At 43.3% G+C, this 22,856-nt stretch overlaps 1 protein-coding gene across 6 annotated transcripts in view; it reads left to right on the top strand.

Annotated features, from left to right (window-relative positions):
- The window catches only part of LOC109572191 (zinc finger protein 814-like), a 93,058-nt gene that overhangs the window by 26,522 nt on the left and 43,680 nt on the right, over positions 1 to 22,856 (top strand). Inside the window, exon 1 of one of the 6 annotated variants that reach the window (XR_011561737.1) lies at positions 202 to 882. The exons of the other annotated variants lie outside the window; for them this stretch is intronic. The gene's annotated coding sequence lies outside the window, so the exon portion shown is untranslated. Of the gene's footprint in view, positions 1 to 201; positions 883 to 22,856 lie in introns of those variants that run through there. 6 annotated transcript variants of the gene reach the window in all.

Genomic DNA, 22,856 nt, shown 5'->3' with positions numbered 1-22,856 from the left:
TCTGCTAGTTTCGGGAAACTTTCTGAGAGTCACGAGAAAACAGTCATCACCATGAAGGATTTTAGTGCCTTTCTAGATACGAGTAGATATAAGAATTGGGCTCATCATCTGAAGACCTGTCCTGCAAGTTTGCTGCCCCCGTTCCACGCCGCCCCCCCCCCCCCCCCCCGCCCCCCCTGCCGCAAGCATAGAATGCTTCATTTCTGCTTTCCACTCAGAACCACTTTCAGAGGGTGTTGAAGTCAACAGCTGGAGCAGCACATGATTTAATCCTTGTAGAGGTAGGCGGCAAGCACCATGGCAAGTGCCAATCTGTAGTTGACAGTCTCAATATTTTTATCTTCTGGGAGCTGAGTGAGCTTCAGGAATTCTGAAATTTTGTCACTTTGCTGCATTTAACAAGAAACAGAACCCTTCCTTCCTCAAGGTAAGATGACTGCTTTCCAGCATCCTTCCGGGTGCCAGTTGGCACAAGTTACGGTTGGTCAGAAAGGAGAACACACTTTCCGGCAATCGCTAAAGCCCTGAGAACAATACTACAGGGAAGAACCTGCGCCCAGGAAGGAAGATCCACATGAATGCATTTCCGGGGAAATTCTTCACACTGGGCCCATTGGGGCGGGACTTCCGGTATCTTGCTTGTGGTGGCCATTTTAAACTGCTGTGAGTGTCCTGGTTGGGGGCCGCTGATTCCTCACCGGGTGACCCGATCTAAAAGCGCGAGAGCAGGCGGTGTCCCCGCACCACATAGTGGGCTCTGAGGTTCTGCAACGATGACCGGTACCCTGCGCCAAGCCGAGGAGAGGAAAGTCCTTGCCCGCGTTCCCCGGCCGCTCCTGCCAGAGTCTGATGGCGGTGGCGGTGCTAAGGGATCCACCTCAGGTAAAGGCTGGCCCGCAGGGCTCTCACCGCCCTCACTCCACCAGACACTAAAGCCCCGAGTGCAGGGCGCCTGCTCCTGTGCCCGCAGCCCAGGCGCCGGGCTCCAGGACGGTGAGGCGGTCGTGGGTGGTCCCTGTGTCTGACAGACAGTGTGATGACGCGTGGGAGAGGGTGATGGGCACAGGTACCTGTAGGTGCAGAGACTTGGAGGTCGAACTGAGGCAGGTAGGTTTGGGGAACCTGGATTCCAACTGATGTCTGCAGGAACCCGAGTTGAGGGAGTGTACCTGAACTGGCAGAGAGGTTTCTTTTTCTGCTTGACCTGGAGGCGGTGGAGGCTAGTGGACAGAAGAGGGACACTTATGTGTTAGGGGTTTGTTGTTCTTGTTTTTACACTGCATGGGGTCTTCGTTTCTGCCCACTGGGCTCTTCCTTGCTGCTGGAGGGCTTTCTCTAGTTGCAGAGGGTGCGAGGTGGCTTCACTTGTTGGCAGAACTCCGGCTGTAGCTGGAGTGAGTAGTTGTGGTGCAGGGACTTAGTTGCTCTGCGCCATGTGATATCTTCCCAGACCAGGAATCAAACCTGTGTCCCCTGCATTGGCAGACAGATTCTTTACTACTGAGCTGCCAGAGAAATCCCATATGTGTTAGGCTTTTAAAGGTCACCAAAATCCAGTTCAGAGAGGCAACAGATTGGAGGTGGTTGACGAACAGGTTGTGGCAAAGAGAAGTAGCACCATTTTCCAAGGTCAGGGATCTGATAAGAGGCTGCTCTGAGGACTGAAACACAGAGGTTATTAAGTTAACCCCAAGTCCAGGTTCAAGGCCTGGTGGGGATCCAGGGGAGTCCTGCATACTTGGGAGTCCAGCCACAGTTGTCTTCCTCATCCCCCAGGTTCTGAAGGTTGGAAAAGTACTTAGGGATCTTACACAAGGCAGGAGATGATGTCCCAGTCCCTCACTGATATTGACACCACCCATAGAGAGTGGTCAGCTGATAAAGAGTCTGCCTGCAATGCGGGAGACCTGGGTTTGCTCCCTGGGTTGGGAAGATCCCTGGAGAAGGGAAGGGTTACCCACTCCAGTGTTCTGGCCTGGAGAATTCCTTGGATCATACAGTCCATGGGGTCGCAAAGAGTCGGACACCACTGAGCAACTTTCACTTTCACTTTATAGAGTGTCAGGGTATTGTGTCCAGAGACTTGCCTTGATATAATCTCAGCTCTTGAATGTGAGGGCCATGAATCCAGCTCTGGGTCCTGACTGCAGAACAAAGGTAACATACACATATTTTGTTTCCTGATGACTAAACTGGTATGGAAGGTTTTCCCAGGAACAGATCAGATCAGATCAGATCAGTTGCTCAGTTGTGTCCGACTCTTTGCCACCCCATGAATCGCAGCACGCCAGGCCTCCCTGTCCATCACCAACTCCCGGAGTTCACTTAGACTCACGTCCATCGAGTCAGTGATGCCATCGAGCCATCTCATCCTCTGTCGTCCCCTTCTCCTCCTGCCCCCAATCCCTCCCAGCCTCAGACTCTTTTCCAATGAGTCAACTCTTCCCATGAGGTGGCCAAAGTACTGGAGTTTCAGCTTTAGCATCATTCCTTCCAAAGAAATCCCAGGGCTGATCTCCTTCAGAATGGACTGGTTGGATCTCCTTGCAATCCAAGGGACTCTCAAGAGTCTTCTCCAACACCGCAGTTCGAAAGCATCAATTCTTCGGCACTGAGCCTTCTTCACAGTCCAACTCTCACATCCATACACGACCAAAGGAAAAACCATAGCCTTGACTAGACGGACCTTTGTTGGCAAAGTAATGTCTCTGCTTTTGAATATGCTATCTAGGTTGGTCATAACTTTCCTTCCAAGGAGTAAGCGTCTCTTAATTTCATGGCTGCAGTCACCATCTCTAGTGATTTTGGAGCCCAGAAAAATAAAGTCTGACACTGTTTCCACTGTTTCCCCATCTATTTCCCATGAAGTGGTGGGGCCGGATGCCATGATCTTCGTTTTCTGAATGTTGAGCTTTAAGCCAACTTTTTCACTCTCCACTTTCACTTCCATCAAGAGGCTTTTTAGTTCCTCTTCACTTTCTGCCATAAGGGTGGTGTCATCTGCAAATCTGAGGTTATTGATATTTCTCCCAGCAATCTTGATTCCAGCTTGTGTTTCTTCCAGTCCAGCGTTTCTCATGATGTACTCTGCATATAAGCGAAATAAGCAGGGTGACAATATACAGCCTTGACGTACTCCTTGTCCTATTTGGAACCAGTCTGTTGTTCCATGTCCAGTTCTAACTGTTGCTTCCTGACCTGCATACAGGTTTCTCAAGAGGCAGGTCAGGTGTTCTGGTATTCCCATCTCTTTCAGAATTTTCCACATTTGATTGTGATCCACACAGTCAAAGGCTTTGGCATAGTCAATAAAGCAGAAGTAGATGCTTTCTGGAACTCTCTTGCTTTTTCCATGATCCAGCGGATGTTGGCAATTTGATTTCTGGTTCCTCTGCCTTTTCTAAAACCAGCTTGAACATCAGGAAGTTCACGGTTCACATATTGCTGAAGCCTGGCTTGGAGAATTTTGAGCCTTACTTTACTAGTGTGTGAGATGAGTGCAATTGTGCGGTAGTTTGAGCATTCTTTGGCATTGCCTTTCTTTGGGATTGGAATGAAAACTGACCTTTTCCAGTCCTGTGGCAACTGCTGAGGTTTCCAAATTTGCTGGCATATTGAGTGCAGCACTTTCACAGCATCATCTTTCAGGATTTGGAATAGCTCAACTGGAATTCCATCACCTCCACTAGCTTTGTTCATAGTGATGCTTTCTAAGGCCCACTTGACTTCCCATTCCAGGATGTCTGACTCTAGGTCAGTGATCACACCATCGTGATTATCTGGGTCGTGAAGATCTTTTTTGTACAGTTCTTCTGTATATTCTTGCCATTTCTTCTTAATATCTTCTGCTTCTGTTAGGTCCATACCATTTCTGTCCTTTATCAAGCTCATCTTTGCATGAAATGTTCTTTGGTATCTCTGATTTTCTTGAAGAGATCCCTAGTCTTTCCTCTGTTTGTTTTCCTCTATGTTGTTTTCCTCTATTTCTTTGCACTGATCGCTGAAGAAGGCTTTCTTCTCTCTTCTTGCTATTCTTTGGAACTCTGCATTCAGATGTTTATATCTTTCCTTTTCTCCTTTGCTTTTTGCTTCTCTTTTTTTCACAGCTATTTGTAAGGCCTCCCCAGACAGCCATTTTGCTTTTTTGCATTTCTTTTCCATGGGGATGGTCTTGATCCCTGTCTCCTGTACAATGTCATGAACCTCCATCCATAGTTCATCAGGCACTCTATCTATCAGATCTAGGCCCTTAAATCTATTTCTCACTTGCACTGTATAATCATAAGGGATTTGATTTAGGTCATACCTGAATGGTCTAGTGGTCTTCCCTACTTTCTTCAATTCAAGTCTGAATTTGGCAATGAGTTCATGGTCTGAGCCACAGTCAGCTCCTGGTCTTGTTTTTGCTGACTGTATAGAGCTTCTCCATCTTTGGCTGCAAAGAATATAATTAATCTGATTTCGGTGTTGACCATCTGGTGATGTCCATGTGTAGAGTCTTCTCTTGTGTTGTTGGAAGAGGATGTTTGCTATGACCAGTGCATTTTCTTGGCAAACCTCTATTAGCCTTTGCCCTGCCTCATTCCATATTCCAAGGCCAAATTTTCCTGTTACTCCAGGTGTTTCTTGACTTCCTACTTTTGCATTCCAGTCCCCTATAATGAAAAGGACATCTTTTTTGGGGTGTTAGTTCTAAAAGGTCTTGTAGGTCTTCATAGTCCCGTTCAACTTCAGCTTCTTCAGCATTACTGGTTGGGGCATAGACTTGGATTACTGTGATAGTGAATGGTTTGCCTTGGAAACGAACAGAGATCATTCTGTCGTTTTTGAGATTGCATCCAAGTACTGCATTTCTGACTCTTTTGTTGACCATGATGGCCGCTCCATTTCTTCTGAGGGATTCCTGCCCGCAGTAGTAGATATAATGGTCATCTGAGTTACATTCACCCATTGCAGTCCATTTCAGTTCGCTGATTCCTAGAATGTCGACATTCACTCTTGCCATCTCTTACTTGACCACTTCCAATTTGCCTTGATTCATGGACCTGACATTCCAGGTTCCTATGCAATATTGCCCTTACAGCATCGGACCTTGCTTCTATCACCAGTCACATCCACAGCTGGGTATTGTTTTTGCTTTGGCTCCATCCCTTCATTCTTTCTGGAGTTATTTCTCTACTGATCTCCAGTAGCATATTGGGCACCTACTGACCTTGGGATTTTCTCTTTCCGTATCCTATCATTTTGCCTTTTCATACTGTTCATGGGGTTCTCAAGGCACGAATACTGAAGTGGTTTGCCATTCTAGCACGTGCAAATACTTGGAGGTGTGTCTGAACTGGTAGCAGGGTACAGCAGGTCTTTAAGAACAAACAGCAGGGGATCTGGTAATCAGGTCTTTATTTTGTAAATAATTATATTTGGTTGTGCTGGGTGTTTATTGCTGTAAGTGGGCTTTCTTTAGTTGTGGCAAGTGGGGTTTACTCTTTCTTGAGGTGATCGGTCTTCTCATTGTGGTGGCTTCTCTCGTTGCAGAGCTGGGGCACTGGGACTAGCAGGCTTCAGTAGTTGTGGAGCATGGCCTTAGTTTCTCCATGGCTTGTAGTACTCTTCCCGGACCAGGAATGAAATTTGTGACCCCTGCATTGGCAGACGGATTCTTAACCACTGTACCACCTGAACTTGTCACAGCATTGTTAATCAGCCATACTCCAATAGTAAATAAAAAGCTTGAAATATTGAGGAAATATATGTGTGTGTGTGTGTGTGTGTGTGGCTTGGGAGGCAGAGAAATAATTGAAACAAATTGGCATTGAGGCCAGTGCTCCTGCTAACTTAATATTATCCAGATTCACCAGAATTGTGCAGTGAGCCTTGATGGAGCCGAGTATTTTCGTCTTGTTGGAGGATAAGGTCTGTGGTAAATGTAGTCAAGAGTCATCATGTCGCAGGGAGACTGTAAGGGCTGGGATTTTAAGGAAGGTTGAGTAGACGGTTGTGACTGTTGAGGGGACAGATGATGAGTGTATCCCAGAACTGGAAGAGTGTCATGGGTGTGTGTGATTCACATGTTGCATTATACATGGCTAGTATTGAATCAGGGATCAGAAGCAGGTAGAGAGGCCTGCAAAGCAGCATGTGGGACTGTCCCTTGCACTGAGATTCATCAGAGGTCTGGGGTGGTCGTGGACAGTTTTAGAGTGTCAAGCAGTCTCTGGAGGCTATACGTTGGGTGTATGAATGAGTCCAGGGTGAATCTTGTATTATAGAGCAGGAAGGTGGCGGAACGGTGGGAGTGTAACCCCACACGGTGGGAGTGAGGAATGATGGAGTTAGAGACAGTCTATAAAAGGATGTGCGCATGCACAGGTACTGTGAGCTGATGGCCCCACAGGCCTGGTATTCAGGACTTGATAGTGAGGCGTGAGCCCAGGTTTGTCTGTGTGTTGTACAGACAACAGGGGAGACTCCAGGGGAGTTGCTTGATGGGAGGGGTGGGGCTCTGCTAGCCAGGCCCAGAGCTTACATGGCATTATTGTGTATTATTGCTGAGGGCTGACTTCAGTGATGTATGTGACCCAAGGATGACCCAAGGCTGCATCAGCAGCCCCAGGTCCTGGTGTCTCTTCTGAGGTGAGGAGTTTGGGAGGAGAGGATGCCAGTGGGGTAGATGTGTGTGGCAATGGACTGTGGGTTCTCAGAACATTGTTTCCTCTGTCCCTATGTTGACAGGACAGTTTAAGCTTTAAAGACATTGCTGTGTACTTCTCCTCGGAGGAATGGAGGCTCCTTGATGATGCTCAGAGATGCCTGTACCTCAGTGTGATCCTGGAAAACTTTGCACTCGTTTCTTCACTGAGTAAGACTCTCAAAGCCTTTCCAGATACCTAGAGTGAGCTCTGTATCCTGGCTTACCCCCCTTTTCCATAAGGGTGCTCTGCCTTCTGACAGGTGGACCTCCAGCAGTGCTTGTTTTCCCAGCTTTCTGGGTAGTTGCTATGGAAGTTGTGGCTGGGTTGTTTGCACTCCCTCTTTTCTATACTGAATCCTCACGGGGAAGAATTGGAGGTCTGTAGTCTTGGAGTGGGAGAAAGCAATGGCACCCCACTCCAGTGCTCTTGCCTGGAAAATCCATGGATGGAGGAGCCTGGTAGGCTGCATTCCATGGGGTCGCTAAAAGTCAGACATGACTGAGCGAATTCACTTTCACTTTTCACTTTCATGCATTGGAGAAGGAAATGGCAACCCACTCCAGTGTTCTTGCCTGGAGAATCCCAGGAACGGGGAAGCCTGGTGGGCTGCCGTCTATGGGGTAGCACAGAGTCGGACACGACTGAAGCGACTTAGCAGCAGCAGCAGCAGTCTTGCAATGAGTTTAATGGACTGCACCATCTTGTAACTGAAGATTTGTCCCTTTTGAGCAACAACTTCTCTGTTTCTGTGAGTTAAACGTGTTTTGCTTTTTTGTTTTAAATTCTACATGAGTGATACCATACATAATTTGGCATAATGTCCTTCTGGTTCATCCATGTATATGGGAGGACTTCCTTTTTTTTATGGCTGAATAATTTTTCAGATGTGCATGTGTATGTGTGAGTATATTACACCTTGTTTATCTATTCACACATGGATGAACACTTAGGTTGTTTCCACATCTTGTTTATTGTCTGTCCATAATGCTGCTGCAAACATAAGACTGCAGATTATGTTTTCCCCATTTGATTTCATTTCTTTGGGCTATATTCCAAGAAATGGGATTGCTGGATCGTATGGTAGTTCTATTTCGAACTTCTGAGGAACTTCCATACTGTCTATCCATAAAGTCTATACCAATTTATCTTCCCACCAAGGGTTCCCTTATCTCTGTACTTTTGCCAGCACTCATCTCTTCGATGATAGCCATCCTGACAGTTTTGTAATAATATCTCATTGTGGCTTGGATTTACATTTCCCTGGTGATTAGTGAGAAAGAACAGTTTTTCATGTACTTGTTAGCCATTTGTATATAACGTCTAATCAGATCCTCTGTTCATATTTTAATAAGATTATTCTGTTTTTGCTGATTTGATTATGTTATGTGTTTAAAGTATCACCACCTTACTAGGTTCATGGCTTGCAAATAATTTTCTGCAGTTCTGTAGATTACATTTTCATTTTGTTCATTTTTTTTTTTTTGCTCTGCAGAAGCTTTTCAGGTTGATGTAGTTTCACTTCTAATTTTTTTTTCCACTGTACTTTCATGTAATATTAAAAAAAAAAAGAATCATTGCCAAGACCACTGCCAAATAGCTTATTTCTTGCTTTTGCCTCCAAGCAAGTCTACACTTTCAGGTCTTAGGTTTAACTCTTTAATTCACTATGAGCTAATTACTGTTAATGGGTTCAATTTCACTGTTTTCTTTTCTGAATATTTGTTGATTTATCTGCATGCATCAAGTCTTAGTTTCCGCGCACAGAATCTTCACTGTGTCGTGAGGGGTCTTCCGTTGCAGCGCACAGACTGTCCAGTTGTGCCGCACAGACTGGAGCACATGGGCTCAGGCTTAGTTGCTTCACAGCATGTGGGATCGTAGGCAGTGAATCTGCTTCCTCTGCCTTGCAAGGTGGATTTGTAACCTCGGAGCTACCAGGGAAGTCCCAGTTTCATTGTTTTGCATGTGGAGATCCACTTTTCTCAACACCTTTTATTTAAGAGACTGCCCCCATTGTGTGTTATTTGCACCCTTGTCAAAGATTAGTTGACCATATATGTTTGGGACTTTTTCCTGGGTTCTTTATTCTGCTCCATTCCTTTGTGTGTCTGTTTTTATGACAGTGAAATACTATTTTGATTACTTGAGCTTTGCAGTGTATTTTGAAATCAGGAAGTTTCATATCTTGAGATTTGATCTTCTTGCTCAAGATTGCTTTGGCTCTTTGAGGTCATTTGTCGCTCTATATGAACTTTAGGATTCATCTTCTATTTCTGTGAAAAATTGTTACTTTGATAGGAATTGCATTGAATCTGTATATTGCATAGGGTAGCATGGATACTGTAATGCTATTAATTATTCCAGTACAAGGACATGAGTTATCTTTTCATTTATTTGTGTCACTTTCTTTTATCAGTGTCTTATAGTTTTCAGTGTTCAAATCTTTTTGGTTAAATTTATTCATATGTATTTCATTGTTTTTGATATTACATATGTAATTGCTGCCCTAGTTTTTATTCAGATATCTTATTGTTTTTAGAGATGCAACTGATTTTTACATATTGATTTTTGTATCCTGCGACTTTACTGAATTTGTTTAATAGTTGTAACAGTTTTAAGGGGGAGCCTTTAGGATCCTCTGAATATAAGATCTTGTCTTCTTCAGACACAGTTTTGCTCCTTTGTGATTTTATTATTAGTTTTTTCTCATGAACTGGTGATCTGAGCAGGCCTTCCAGAACAATATTGAATAGAAATGAACATAATAGGCATCCTTTTCTTGTTCCTTGAAGAGGCAGTCTCTTCATTCATAGGTGTTGAGAAAGCTTTTAGGTTTTAAACTTTGAGTGTGGGGGCTTGCCTGGTGGTCCAGGGGCGAAGACTCTGTGCTTCCAATGCAGGGAGCTCAGGTTCAATCCCTGGACAGGGAACTAGATCCCACGTGCCGCAACTAAGATCCAGAGTAACCAAAATAATAAATAAATATTAAAAAAATAAAAATAAAAAGAAATTTTGAGTGTGATGTTGTGTGTATGTGTGCTCAGTCAGGTCTGACTCTTGGTGACCCCATGGACTGTAACCCACCAGGCTCCTCTGTCCATGGGATTTCCCAGGCAAGAATATGATGTCAGCATGGACTTATTGTATATGTGTTTATCATATTGAGTTACATTCCTTCTACACACCAAGTGTTAAGAGTTTTTGACAGGTAAATGTGCTCTATTTTGTTAAGGGATTTTTCTGCATTTATTGAGATGATCATATGATTTGTATCCTTCATTCTATTATGTGTCATGTTTATTGATTTGTATATGAAAAACTATCCTTGTATCCCAGGAGTAAATCACAGTTGATGATGGTGTAAGATTTTTAATACACTGTTGAGTTTGGTTTGCTATTTTCTGTTGGAGATTTTTTTCTTCTATGTTTATCAAGGATGTTGGCATATAGTTTTTTTTTTTTTTTTCTTGTAATTTCCATAACTTTCTTTGCTATTGACATATATTTCTAGCCTGGGAAAGTGAGTTTGGAAGTATTTCTTCAGTGGTTTGGAAGAGTTGAGGAAGGATTGACATTAGTTTTTAAAATCATGGTAGAATTTACCAGTGACTCTGTATTTTTCTTTGTTGGGACAGTCATTATAAATTATTTTTTAAAAATTGAAGCATAGTTGGTTTACAATATTATATCAGTACCAGGGTAAGACACAGTGACTCAATATTCTTATTAATTGGGAAATTCTCTGATGGTCCACTGGTTAGAACTGTATGCTTCCATTGCAGGAGGCATGGGTTTGATCTCTGGTTGTCAAACTAAGATCATGCATGCCATGCAGCATAGCCAAAACATTTTTTTATAAGTTATACTAAATTTAACATTATTATAAAACGGTGGCTATATTTCCCTGTGCTGTAAAATATATCTTTGTGGCTTAGTTTGTTGGGAGATAATTGATTAATGATTCAGTTTCTTAACTTGTTACTGATTTATTCAGATTTTTTTTTCTTCAAGTTTTATTGTTGCTGGGTTGTCTGTTTCAAAGAATTTATTCATTTTTTTCTAGTTTTTCCTGTTGGCAGTTAATTGTTTGTTTGCGGCTTTACTGAGTCTTCGTTGCTTGTCACAGGCTTTCTCTAGTTGTGGCACGGGGGACTACTCTTCATTTCAGTATGTGGGCTTCTCATTGTGAGGGATTCTCTTGTTGCAGAGCACAGGCTGTAAGTGCTGGGGCTTCAGTAGTTGCAGTGGGTGGGCTCAGAACTTGCAGCACGTGGGCCCTAGAGCACGCAGGCCTAGTAGTTGTGGTGCATGGGCTTAGTTGCTCCTCAGCGTGTGGAATCTTCCACATCTTCGTGGCCCAGGGATCAAATCTATGTTCCCTGCATTGGCAGGTGGATTCATAACAACTGGACCACCAAGGATGTCCTGGCATTTAATTGTTGATTGTAGTTTTTTATGATCTTTGTGTGTCTGCAGTATCAGTTGTAGTATCTCCTTTTTCATTTCTGATTTCATTTACTTGAATCTTTTCTTTTCGTGCAGCTAAAGGTTTGTCCATTTTGATTCTTTTCAAAAACCAACTCTTAGCTTTGTTAATCTTCCCATTGTATTTTTAGTCTGTATTTTATTTATTTCTGCTCTAATGTTTGTTATTTCTTTCCTTCTAGATTTGAGTTTGTTTTTTTTAAGTTGTGGCATATTTTGATTCCATTTTATTATGGTAGGCTGCAGTCCGTGGGGTCGCTATGAATCGGACACGACTAAGCGACTTCACTTTCACTTTTCACTTTCCTGCATTGGAGAAGGAAATGGCAACCCACTCCAGTGTTCTCGCCTGGAGAATCCCAGGGACGGGGGAGCCTGGTGGGCTGCCGTCTATGGGGTCACACAGAGTCGGACACGACTGAAGTGACTTAGCAGCAGCAAGATAATCTTTTCTTATTTTTTTTTTCCCTTCAACACATTCAGGAATGTATTCTTTAATGGCCATATGTCTTTTTTAACGTCCATATATTTTTGAGCTTTCCAGCATTCACAATGATAGTATTATGCTATTGGGGACTTCCAGGTGGTGCAGTGGTAAAGAATCTATCTGCCAATGCAGGAGATTAGGGAGATGTGGATTTGATCCCTGGGTTGGGAGGATCCTGTGGAGTAGGAAATGGTAACCTGCTCTTGGTGTTCTTGCCTGAAAAAATTCCATGGACAGAGAATCCTGGTGGGCTACAGTCTATAGAGTCACAAATAGTCAGACATGACTGAGCAACTAAGCACGTTACGTTACTGATTTTTAGTTTCCAACCCTTATGGATGGATAAAATTCTTGACATGATTTAAGTCTTCTTAAAAGTGTAAAGACTTGTTTTGTGACCTAATATATGATCTCTCTTAAAGAGAATGTTCTGTGTCCATTGAGAAGAATGTATTCTGTTGTAGTTGATTGGGATATTCTGTGTGTTTGTTAGGCTCAGGTGGTCTAAAGATTCATTCAGTATTTTGTCAGTGCTTGAGCTAAGGTGCCATTAAATATTTCCTTATCGATTTTCTATTTGGTTAATCTACCCATATTCTTGAAAGATGGGTATTGGAGTCTGCTAATGTTATTTCATTGTTGTCTTTTCTGCCTTCCAGTTTCTTGATATTTGCCTTATACATTTAAATGCTCTGATGTTAGATACATACTACTTATAATATGTTCTGCCCTCTTGATGAGTCAACACCTTTATCTTTATTTAATGATTTTTTGTCTATTGTGATAGATTTTGACTTAAAGTTTATTTTGTTTGGCTTAAGTGTGGATTATTTATAAGTATAAGCTAGTGTTTTGTTTCCATTTGTATGGAGGTTTTTTTTTCCCTTCAATTTCTTCTCTTTCAGCCTATTTGTGTTCTTAAAGCTGAAGTAAGTCTCTTGAAGCCTTTATCCTCAGGCACTGTGTGTCTTTTAAAATTTCTTTGGTTTTTACTTTGCCAGGTCTGTGTGGCTGCAGGTGAGCTTTTGCTAGTTGCAGTGAGCTGGGACTACTCTTTGTTGCAGTGGACGGGCTTCTCATTGCAGTGACTTCTCTTATTGTGGAGCATGGGCTGAAATGAGTCTCTTGAGGGCTTTATTGTCAGCCACCGTGTCTTTTGAATGGAGAGGACTTGCCTGACAGTCCTGAATGTCCACTGTAGTGGGTGCAGGTTCTATCCCTGGTCAGGGAACTAAGATTGTGCATATAGTGTGACCAAGAATTAAAAAGCAGACAAACCAAAAAGCACAAAAAAGAGAATGGAGAAAATTTTGTCAGGACTTTACAATTGCCAACTCGTTAATTTTTGTATGACTGACTTGTAGTTCCTTTGGTGTTTCCATCATTTCTTCTTTCTTTCTTTTTTTTTAATGTTTAATTGGAGGATACTTGCTTAATAATATTGTGTTAGTTTCTGCCTACATCAACATGAATCAGCCATAGGTATACATATGCCCCCACCCTTTTGAACCTCCCTCCCACCTCTCACCCCATCCCATCCCTCTAAGTTGTCACAGAACCCAGTTCCCTGTGTCATACAGCAAATTCCCACTGGTTATCTGTTTCATATATGATAGTGCATATTTTTCAGTGTTACTCTTTCAGTTCACCCTCCTTCTCCTTCTCTGCTGTGTCCACAAGTTGTTTTCTGTCTGTGTCTCCATTGCTGCTCTCAAATAGGTTCATCAGTATCGTCTTTCTAGAGTCCATGTATATGTGTTAATATATGGTATTTTTCTCTGAATGACTTCACTTTGTATAATGGGCTCTAGGTCATCTGCCTCATTAGAACTGACTCAAATGTGTAGCTTTTTATGGCTGAATAATATTCCATTGTATATATGTACCACAACTTCTTTATCTATTCATCTGCTGATGGACATCTAGGTTTGCTTCCATGTCCTAGCTATTGTAAATTGTGCTGCAGTGAACATTGGGATACACGTGTCCTTTTCAATTATTGTTTCTTCAGGAACAAAACAAGGGTGCCCACTCTCACTACTATTCTTTGTCACTTTTGTGGTACTTCCACAATGTGAATATTATTTTCCTGGATAACATCCCATAATTTACTTCAATAGGCTTTCTTCAGTCTTTCTTCCCTGTGGTTGGATGGTTTGAAATCACCTGACTCAAAGTCACAGGTATTTCTCCTGCTTGATCAAGTGACTGTTCCCTATTATATTTTTAATTTCATTTATTGTAGTCTTCAGCTACAGAGTTTAATTCCTTTATTTTCCTTCTATTTCAGATCTTTTTTTTTTTTTTTTTTTTGCCACACCACATCACATGCAGAACCTTAATTTCTTGACCAGGGATCAAACCTGTACCTCCTGCGGTGGAAGCACAAAGCCCTAACCATTGGACAGCCCAGGAATTCCAAATCTGTTAATTTGCTTGTGTGTGTGTGTGTGTGTGTGTGTTTCCTGCTTTCATTGAGTTTCTGTCTGTGTTCTCTTGGAGCTGGCTGAGTTTCCTTCAAGTATTTATTTTGAATTCTTTGTCTAGTTATTTATAGATATGCATTTTTTGGGGTTCACTTGCTGTAAAGTTATGCTCCTTCGGTGATGTCATGTTTCCTTGATATTTCATGTTTCTTATAGCCTTTTGGTCATCTTTTTGCATCTGATGGATAAGTCACATCTGAATTTACAGACTGACTTTGGTGAGGAAAGACCTTAACTTGGATTGATTGCAAAGTCACTGGCTAGGTGGGGTGTGCCAGTTTGGGCTGTCAAGAGGGACTGGCCATATAATGGCTCTGCAACTTTGTCAGCTGGGGTCAGGGGCACCAAAGATTGTAGGGGTTCTGAGTAGACAAGGCTGCAAGATGAACTCATAAGTACCTTTTCTGGGAAATCTGGGGAGGGTGTGACATCAGGACTGTGTTCAGGTCACATAAGGAATGTTTCTCATTTAATCGAGATTTTTTGGTTTTTGCTAATGTCACATCCCTTGTCTATTTTTCTTGTCCTGTTGTTAGTACTTGGCTGAGTAGTCAGTTTTACTCCACTGTTATATCTACTCTGACTTCAGCCCAGGTATAAGCCTCATCTCTCTGGATTTCATATCTCGGTCCTTTCTCTCATACTTCTCATCTCTTGCTCTGCAGCTTTGGTTCACATGTGCTATGAGGTGTCCACTCATCCTTAAATTGGCCTTGAACAGCAGCTGGGTTTCTCCTGGGTTTGGACATTTGCTTCTACACGGTCTCATGTCGTTTCAGAATAGGTCCTGCAGGAATCCTCTGGCACATGAGCAAGCTCTACAGTGTGCTGCTCAACTTTGTGTTGCGCCATATTCTTATGTCCTTCTCCTGGTTAAGGATACCATCCTTTTGCCTTAGAGGCACAGTCATGGCAAGTAGTGGAATGCTGCTTCCCCAGTGGAATTACAGATCTTTCTGGAAAACCATCCTGCAGACTCACCCCTGGATATGACTCATTACCTTTATGAAGGTATTGCTCCCTCCTCAGAAAGTCGACATGTTTATTTGCATTTATTTCATCACAGGTGTGTGTGTGTGTATGTGTGTGTGTGTGTGTTTTCAGGTTGCTGCTGTGGAGGAGAGGATTCAGAGGCACCCTTTAAACATAACATTTCTATAGGCATGTCAAAGGCCAGGACTCCTAAGGCACTTTCGTTTTCCCAGAAGAATCACATTTGTGAGAAGTGTAGTCTGATCTTGAGACGTATTTTTCACTTGGCAGAGCATGAAGAAACACAACACAGCCAGAAAGTGATTGGGTATAAAATACACATGAAACAATTTCATTTTGGTGCAGACCTCCAAAACACCAGAAGCAGTTCATGGGAAAGAAATCCTTTGGAAATGATGTAGACAGGGTCTTGTTTGTGAAGCACTGCAAACTCCATATGTCAGAAAAGCCCTCTTCCTGTGAGAAAGTTAAGAGACTTTCTGGCCACTTCAGGACATCTCCAGCAACAGTCCACTCACACCAGGGAGAAGCCAGACAATATTGTCTAGTGTGAACAAACTTTACAAAGCAGAGAAAGTCATGACAGCCTGGGAGAACACAAGAAAGCCCTGAACCCCAAACACACACTTGTTCAAGACAAGAGTGTCCACACTGGAAGACATTGTTTTATGTGCAGTGAATGTAGGAAAACGTTCAAATACAAATCCTTATTTGTGTGCACCAGAGAGTCCACACTAGAAAAAGACTCCCTGTGTGTGGTGAATGTGGAAAATCATTCAGGCGAACCTCAACCCTCAGTCTGTATCAAAGAACTCATCCTGGGGCAAGGCAGTACAAGTGCAGCAAATGTGGGAATTTCTTTAGCCAAAACTTCGTCCTCATTTATCCCTGGAGAAGTCATATTGGGGAAATTACTTGTGTTGTGAGTGTGCACAGTCTTTTAGCTGTAGATGCATCTTAGTTTGACAGTCAATAGTTCTCAATGGAAAAAGGCATTGTGCGTGTACCCAGTGTTGGATAGCTTTTAAATGAAAATGTTATCTCATTGTACACTGGAGAGTTCACATAAGAGAAAGGCCTTAATTTTGCAGTGAATGTGAGAAATCATTTACCAATAGCTCAGTTCTCATCCTACACCAGCGACTACATAAGGGGGAAAGAAGGCCTTTTGCATGTGGTGAATGTGGGAAATCTTTTGCCAATAAGTTGATACTCACTCTCCACCAGAGAGTTCACACAGGAAAAGGGCCTTATGAGTGTAGTGAGTGTTGGAAATCATTTAGTATCAATCTTACCTCATTCAACACTGCAAGGTTCATAGTGGAAAAAGGCCTTAGGAATGCAATGAATGTGGGAAATCTTGTTCTGGCCCCCATTATCATCAGAGAGTTCACAGTGGATCAAGGCCTTATGAATGCAGTGAATGTGGGAAATCTTTTACCTCTAGTTCTACTCTCTGTTATCATCAGAGAGTTCACACAGGAGAAAGGCCGTATGAGTGCAGGGAGTGCGGAAAATGTTTTATGTTCAATTCTGCCCTGTGTTATCATCATAAGATTCATGCTGGAGATCGGCCTTATGAGTGTGCTACATGTGGGAAATGTTCTTCTTCTGGTTCCACCTCTGCTGTCATCAGACTTCACACAGGAGAAAGGCCTTATGTGTGCAGTCAATGTGGGAAATTCTGTATCCAAAGATATTACCTTGTTATACACTAGAGAGTTCACACAGGAGAAAAGCCTTATGTGTGCAGTCAATGTGGGAAATTCTGTATCCAAAGATATTACCTTGTTATACACTAGAGAGTTCACACGGGAGAAAAGCCTTATGTGTGCAGTCAATGTGGGAAATTCTTTATCCAAAGATATTACCTTGTTATACACTAGAGAGTTCACACAGGAGAAAAGCCTTATCAGTGTACTGAATGCAAGAAATCTTTTACCACTAAGAGGAGCCTTATTTATAATCAGGGAAATCACACTGGAGAAAGGCCTTATGAGTGCCATGAATGTGGGGAATCCTTTAAGCAACAGTCTTCTCTTATTGAACACTGTAGACCTCACTCTGGGCAAAAGCCTTCTAAATGTAGTGAATGTAGGAAATCTTTTGCATCTAGGTAGGGTTTCTGTTATCATCTGAGCGTTCATATGGGATTGAGGCTGTATGAGTGCAGTGAATGTGGGAATCTTTTGCCTCTAGTTCTACTCTTCATGAGTATCAGAGAATTCACACACACAAAAGACCTTATGAATGCACTGAATGTGAGAAATCATTTAAGAAAGAGTGTCCTCTCATTGAACACTGTAGACTTCACCCTGGAGAAAACCCTTATAAATGCAGTGAACGTGGGAAGTCTTTTGCGTCTAGGTGGGGTTTCTGTTATCATCCACAAGCTCACACTGGATAAAGGAAGTATGAGTGCAGTGAAATCTTTTCCCGAAAGCTCTGCAGTCCTTCAACATCAGTGCTCACAGACGTGAAAGGTCTTTATGTGTGTTGCGAATGTGGGAAAACCTTTACCTCTAGTTCCACCATTTGTTCTCAACAGAGAGATCACAAGAAAAGTTTTATTCATGACAGGAGTTTGGGAAGTTTTTTCCTAAAGAATTGCCTCATTATATGTGATAGAGTTTACAGTGGAGAAAGGTCTTGAATGTGCAGGAGAATGTGCAGTTTTCCTTGTCAGGATAATGACACTGGACGAAAATGAGGAGCTGTCCATCTGAATTCAGTCTCCTACTTCCAGCTGTCTGCAAGGGGATATACCCGTTAAGTCGCAGTTTTGCAGGAAGCACCTGTGGCTATTTGCACTTCCTGACCTGTGTGCGGCTCTTCCTGGATTTGTGTCGCTGCCACTTCTCCATTTTACCTCTGTCACCTGGCAGGGCTACACAGTGCCTCAGTCACCAGCCCAGTGTGCTCAGAGAAGCTGGCCTCTGTTCTTCCATGTGTTAGAGTCCAGTCCTTATGAATTCAGCTGACAAAGTGTACAGAGAAGGGCCACCTTCTTCATGGACATGTTCTCACACGATTTATTTTTCTAGCTAGCAAGTCACCAGCCCAGGCTGCGCGCCACGCATTGTTTTGGTTTGTGCAATATGGATGCCTTATTGTTTAAGGACTGTTTTATTTTTGAGTATTCTATATACTGCAAGAGGTTTTCTACAAGGAGGTTTGGGCTCCGCAGGCACGAAGGGTGAATGGTTTTTAGGGGCCACAGGGAGGATAGTGTGATGGCAAAATATTGGCTTGCCAGTTTTGGCCAAATTTGCATTGGTGCCAGTGAAATCGTAGGAAAGAGGGCAAGGCATTCTGGTCCTTGTTTGAAGCCTCTATGTGTTTTAGGAAACTCAGACATCACTCTGGGGAGGGGTGAGATCTGATAATCTCAAGTTCTTGGAGCAGCGTGAAGTTTTCCCCCTGTTCATAAGGGATATCACAGGAGGTGTCAGCACTGTTGAGGGGAATCTCCTGTCTAGGTCTTGCAAAGAGCATGTGCCCTGATGTCCACAATTCTGTGAGTGACAGTCACTGGTTGTAAGACTACAGGGGCCAGGGGAAACCGAAACTGCTGCAGAAACTGCATTATTAAGGAGTAGAAGAGACAGAAGCCAACTCAGTGGGATGTGGCTCTTCCAAAAGTGCATCCACAGGTGTGTTTGTGACAATGGCTGATGTGCAGGATAAGTGTGTACACAAATCTCGGGACCTCCAGCATGTTTTTCTTAACCACTGGACCACCAGGGAAGTCCCGAGGACCTCCAGGTGTGTGTTTCTTGTGTAGCTGAGGTCACTGTGAGAGAAGATAATTGGAAAGTTTTGCAGATTTTTGTAACCTCTCTTTAATGTTCACCTCAAGGCCAGTGCTACATAGGCAGGAAGTGGAAGGTAGAGAAAAGTAGTCCAGGGATGTGTCTCTTGTGACCCAGTGAGCATTCCTGTTAACTGAAGTGGAAATATCCTCTATTACTCACTAGTATTTGCTGCCACTGAGGAGAGATGACCCCCAGAGGTCATGACTAGAAAGATGGTGGAGTCAGAATATGTAGGGTAAGGGAGTTAGAGAAGGCAAGGTTCGGAAAAAGAACAAGACCGGCGCTTTACAAGAACAGATCACCTTTAATGAGGCAAGAAGGGCCAGCAGTCAGATTAGTGAGCTGCTGCACTAACCCAAGAAAAGAGTGAGTATATATAGGAATATATATGGAAATCTACTGTCTTAAGGGGGCCTGTTTTTCTCCAGGGTTGTTCGGAGTAGTTATCTCTTAAATGGCTGGGTCAAGGAATTCTGGAGATCGGCCTGAGGCTGGGACCCACTAGAAGCTGGGTGTAATTAACCTTAATGTCCATGTTTTCCTTCTGGTGAGAGAGTTCTTTGTTTTGCATAGAATGGTGGGGAGGAGCAGGAGGGGAGTTTTAATTCCAGGCTATTTTGGGCAGTGTAACTTTCCTTCATTCCAGACCCTAAGGAATATATATACATGGAGAAAGAGAGGTGGGTGTCGTTAATGTTCAGGGCTTCTTCGTACTGATAAATGAGGGTCAGGGGTTTGTGGTCTGGGAGGAAGGAAGTCTCAGGCCCGTAGTATTAATTCTCTTATTTTAGCCGTCAGGGTCTTGAGCAAAAGAACAGTCTTGACTTGGTCTTGGGAAATTGCTCGGATTTGGTCTTGGAGGAATCCCTGGAAAAGATTCAACAAACAAGGTCCAAAGGTGAGTAGGAGGGTGATAAAAATGAGTGGTCCGAGAAGGGGTAAACCCCAAGGCGTCCAGTTACAATCTGTTAACCGTGACTGCCAGGAGTTGCTTAGTCTCTGGAGGATGCGTGAGGCTCAATCTGGGTAAGGTTTTTTGCAGCTCCTTGGACAATACCCAACTGGTTGGCCTAGAAACAGCAGGATTCTTCTAGAAAAAGGCACAGCCCTCCCTTGTCTGCAGTGAGTAGATCTAATGGCCGCCAAGGAATTGAGTTGATTTTGGATAGTTATTAGGCCTTGAGCTATTTCCTGGAGGCTGTCTGACAGGTCTAGAGATAGTGTCTGGTAGTTTTGGATGGAGGTGGTTAAGCCGGCGATTCCTGTTCCAATTCCAGCCACTATTTCCAGTCCTACTGAGAGTGGAATGAAATGAATGGCGTGTTTTATTCACTTGTGGATGAGAGAAAGAGGCAAGGGTTGGTCATTGGGGGCTATTAAAATGTTTGGACTGGAGTATACCAGGGTGCAGGTCCTGGTGCAGTTAGTAGGTAGACAGAGGCATGTAGATGTCCCACACAGGAAAAACAGGCCAGATGTCGTAGTACAGCAGCTGAAGTCGAGGCAAAGAGGACTTGAGGGGGGTTTGATCGTTCGTTCAAGGACACTCAGATACCCCACTAAGGTGGCCCCAACAACAGGAGAGGAGGAGGAGTATGCAGAGAGAAACCGCCCTGTAAAGGTTAAAGAGTGTCCTGTAGGACCAGAAACAAATATAGCCTTCCCAGTGGCAAAGAGTAAGGTGGAGATATGGTTGCACATGCAGTTAGGGATTGTGCCCACAGGTTGGTCGTATGAACTGTTTCAGTAATTTCTGGATGTGCAAAAAGGAGCTGGTTGTAACAGTGTTACTCTCTGGGCGATAGGGCCTCCTATTGGAGGTTTTCCATTGAAGGAGGGGAGTTCGGTGAGTAAAGATTCTAAGAGTATGTCTGAATTTCGGATTTGGTCACTAGTGTGAAGATATTTAAGATATGAGATGACTAAAGGCTCCCCATGGTATGAGTGGTGTAGGGACATGTTACCTGTGGTCCAGTCAAGGATGGATGTGGAGAGGGCTAAATCTCCCAGGGGAGTTACAGATAGACGTATCCAGCAGTCAGTTGTGGGTTAGAAGCCTTGAGAAGGGTATGGGTTAAATTAAGGGTCTGGAATAGATAGTTGAGGTTAGGATTTTGAAGGAGCTCGTGGGTCAGAGGAAGAAGGGAGGATAAGAAGATGATGTTGAACAACATTTGGGGAAGTGAGTATAAGATAGATTACTATGGAAAAGAATTGGATTTCAAAGGGGTGGAAGTTGTAAAGGGTCCCCTGCAGCCACAGGGTGAAGATGTAATCTTCAACATGTTCGAACGTGGATCCTTGAGGACTCAAGACCCAGATATCTGCCAGAAGTTGTTCCAGGAATAATTGCAGCTGTGAAACCAACAGGCTCATCCATCACCAGTTGGGGCCGGTGGAAGCCGTGAGAACTTTAGAGTTGTAGGGCCTGTATGAGAAACTTGATAAGTATTAGTCTGGCAAGCATTTTCATCATTGGGCTGCATAACCTTTTTTTAACTGAGTGATGTGTACCCAAGGGGTGATTTCTTTTAATTTTGCAATGGTAGGGGTCAGCAGAATTATCGTGTAGGGACCTTGCCATTTTGGGGTTAGATCTGAGTGGGACTGAGTTGTCATATAAACTTTGTCTCCAAATGAAGGTATGGGTATGGACGATCAGGGTGTGGTCAAGGGAGTAAGTCATCCTTATGTTGCCAAAGGGCATCTCGTATCTGGGCAAGTAAAGGAAAAGGAAGGTGGGATGGCAGTCTGGGACTGTCCTGGGAGTGGGGAAGACCCAAAGGTACTATGGGCCTCCCATACATGGCCTCAAATGGACTGATGTTTAAGGGTTTTTTTTTTTTTTTTTTTAAGTAAGGCCCAGACCTTTAAGAGGGCTAAAGGGAGGAGTTTAGTCCAGTCTTGATGAAATTCAATTGTTAATTTGGTCAGTTTCTTTTAGGGCTCAGTTAGCTCTCTCAACCTTACCGGAAGACCAGGGATAATAAGGAATGTGAAACCTCTAAGGAACTTGAAGGGCTCATGCAATATTTTGGGTGATTTGGGATGTGAAATGGGGCCCGTTGTCAGACTGGAGGGAGGAAGGCATTCCAAACCTGGGGAGGATTTCAGGAAGAATAAGGCAAGCCACAGTAGGGACTCGTTTGTTAGTAGTCGGGAAAGCTTCGATCCATTCAGAAAATGTATCTACGAAGACTAGGAGAAGTTTAACCCTTTTTATGGGTGGCATGTGGGTGAAATCTACCTGCCAGTCTTGTGCAGGAAGATGTTAGCAAATTTGGTGGGTGGGGAAAGGAGGGAGGTGAATGTTAGGATTTGTCCACTGACAGATGGTACAAATTTGGGTCAGATTATTTAAATAAGTTGCATTGTCCTTAGCTCAATAAAGTTCTGAAGGAAAGCCTTAAGTATTAAGTACTTTTGCAGAGGGGTGGAAAAGGGAATGTAAATATGAAAGTAATGTGTGGATGTTAGGCTCGTCAGTTTGGGCTATAGTAAAGACAGGACTAACAGAGGTGGCCTGCCGCTGTGCTTTGTGATCTGCTATATGGTTATAAAAGGAGATATGACCATGTTGCTGATGTCCCCAGCAATGTATTACAGCAGCTTGTTTTGGGAGCTGAGCCACATGGAGGAGTTCAGAAATAAAAGAAGCATTGAGAATAGGTGTGCCCTTCTGAGTGAGGAATCTCCTGTCCCTCCAGATTATAACGTTAGAATGTAGTATGTTATAGACATATTTGGAATCAGTGTAAATGTTTAGCTTTTGGTCTTTGGCTAGGGTCAAGGCTTGTGTAAGAGCTATCAGTTCAGCCTGTTGTGAGGATGTGTGAGCTGGGAGTGTGGCTGACTTGATGAGGCAAGGGGGAATACCTTTGCCAGGCCGTCCCTGGAC

The sequence above is a fragment of the Bos indicus genome, chromosome 18, assembly GCF_029378745.1.
Source record: "Bos indicus isolate NIAB-ARS_2022 breed Sahiwal x Tharparkar chromosome 18, NIAB-ARS_B.indTharparkar_mat_pri_1.0, whole genome shotgun sequence".
NCBI classification, from domain to species: Eukaryota; Metazoa; Chordata; class Mammalia; order Artiodactyla; family Bovidae; genus Bos; species Bos indicus.
Note: the sequence above shows the minus strand (reverse complement) of the source record. Positions and strands in the feature narration are given on the sequence as shown.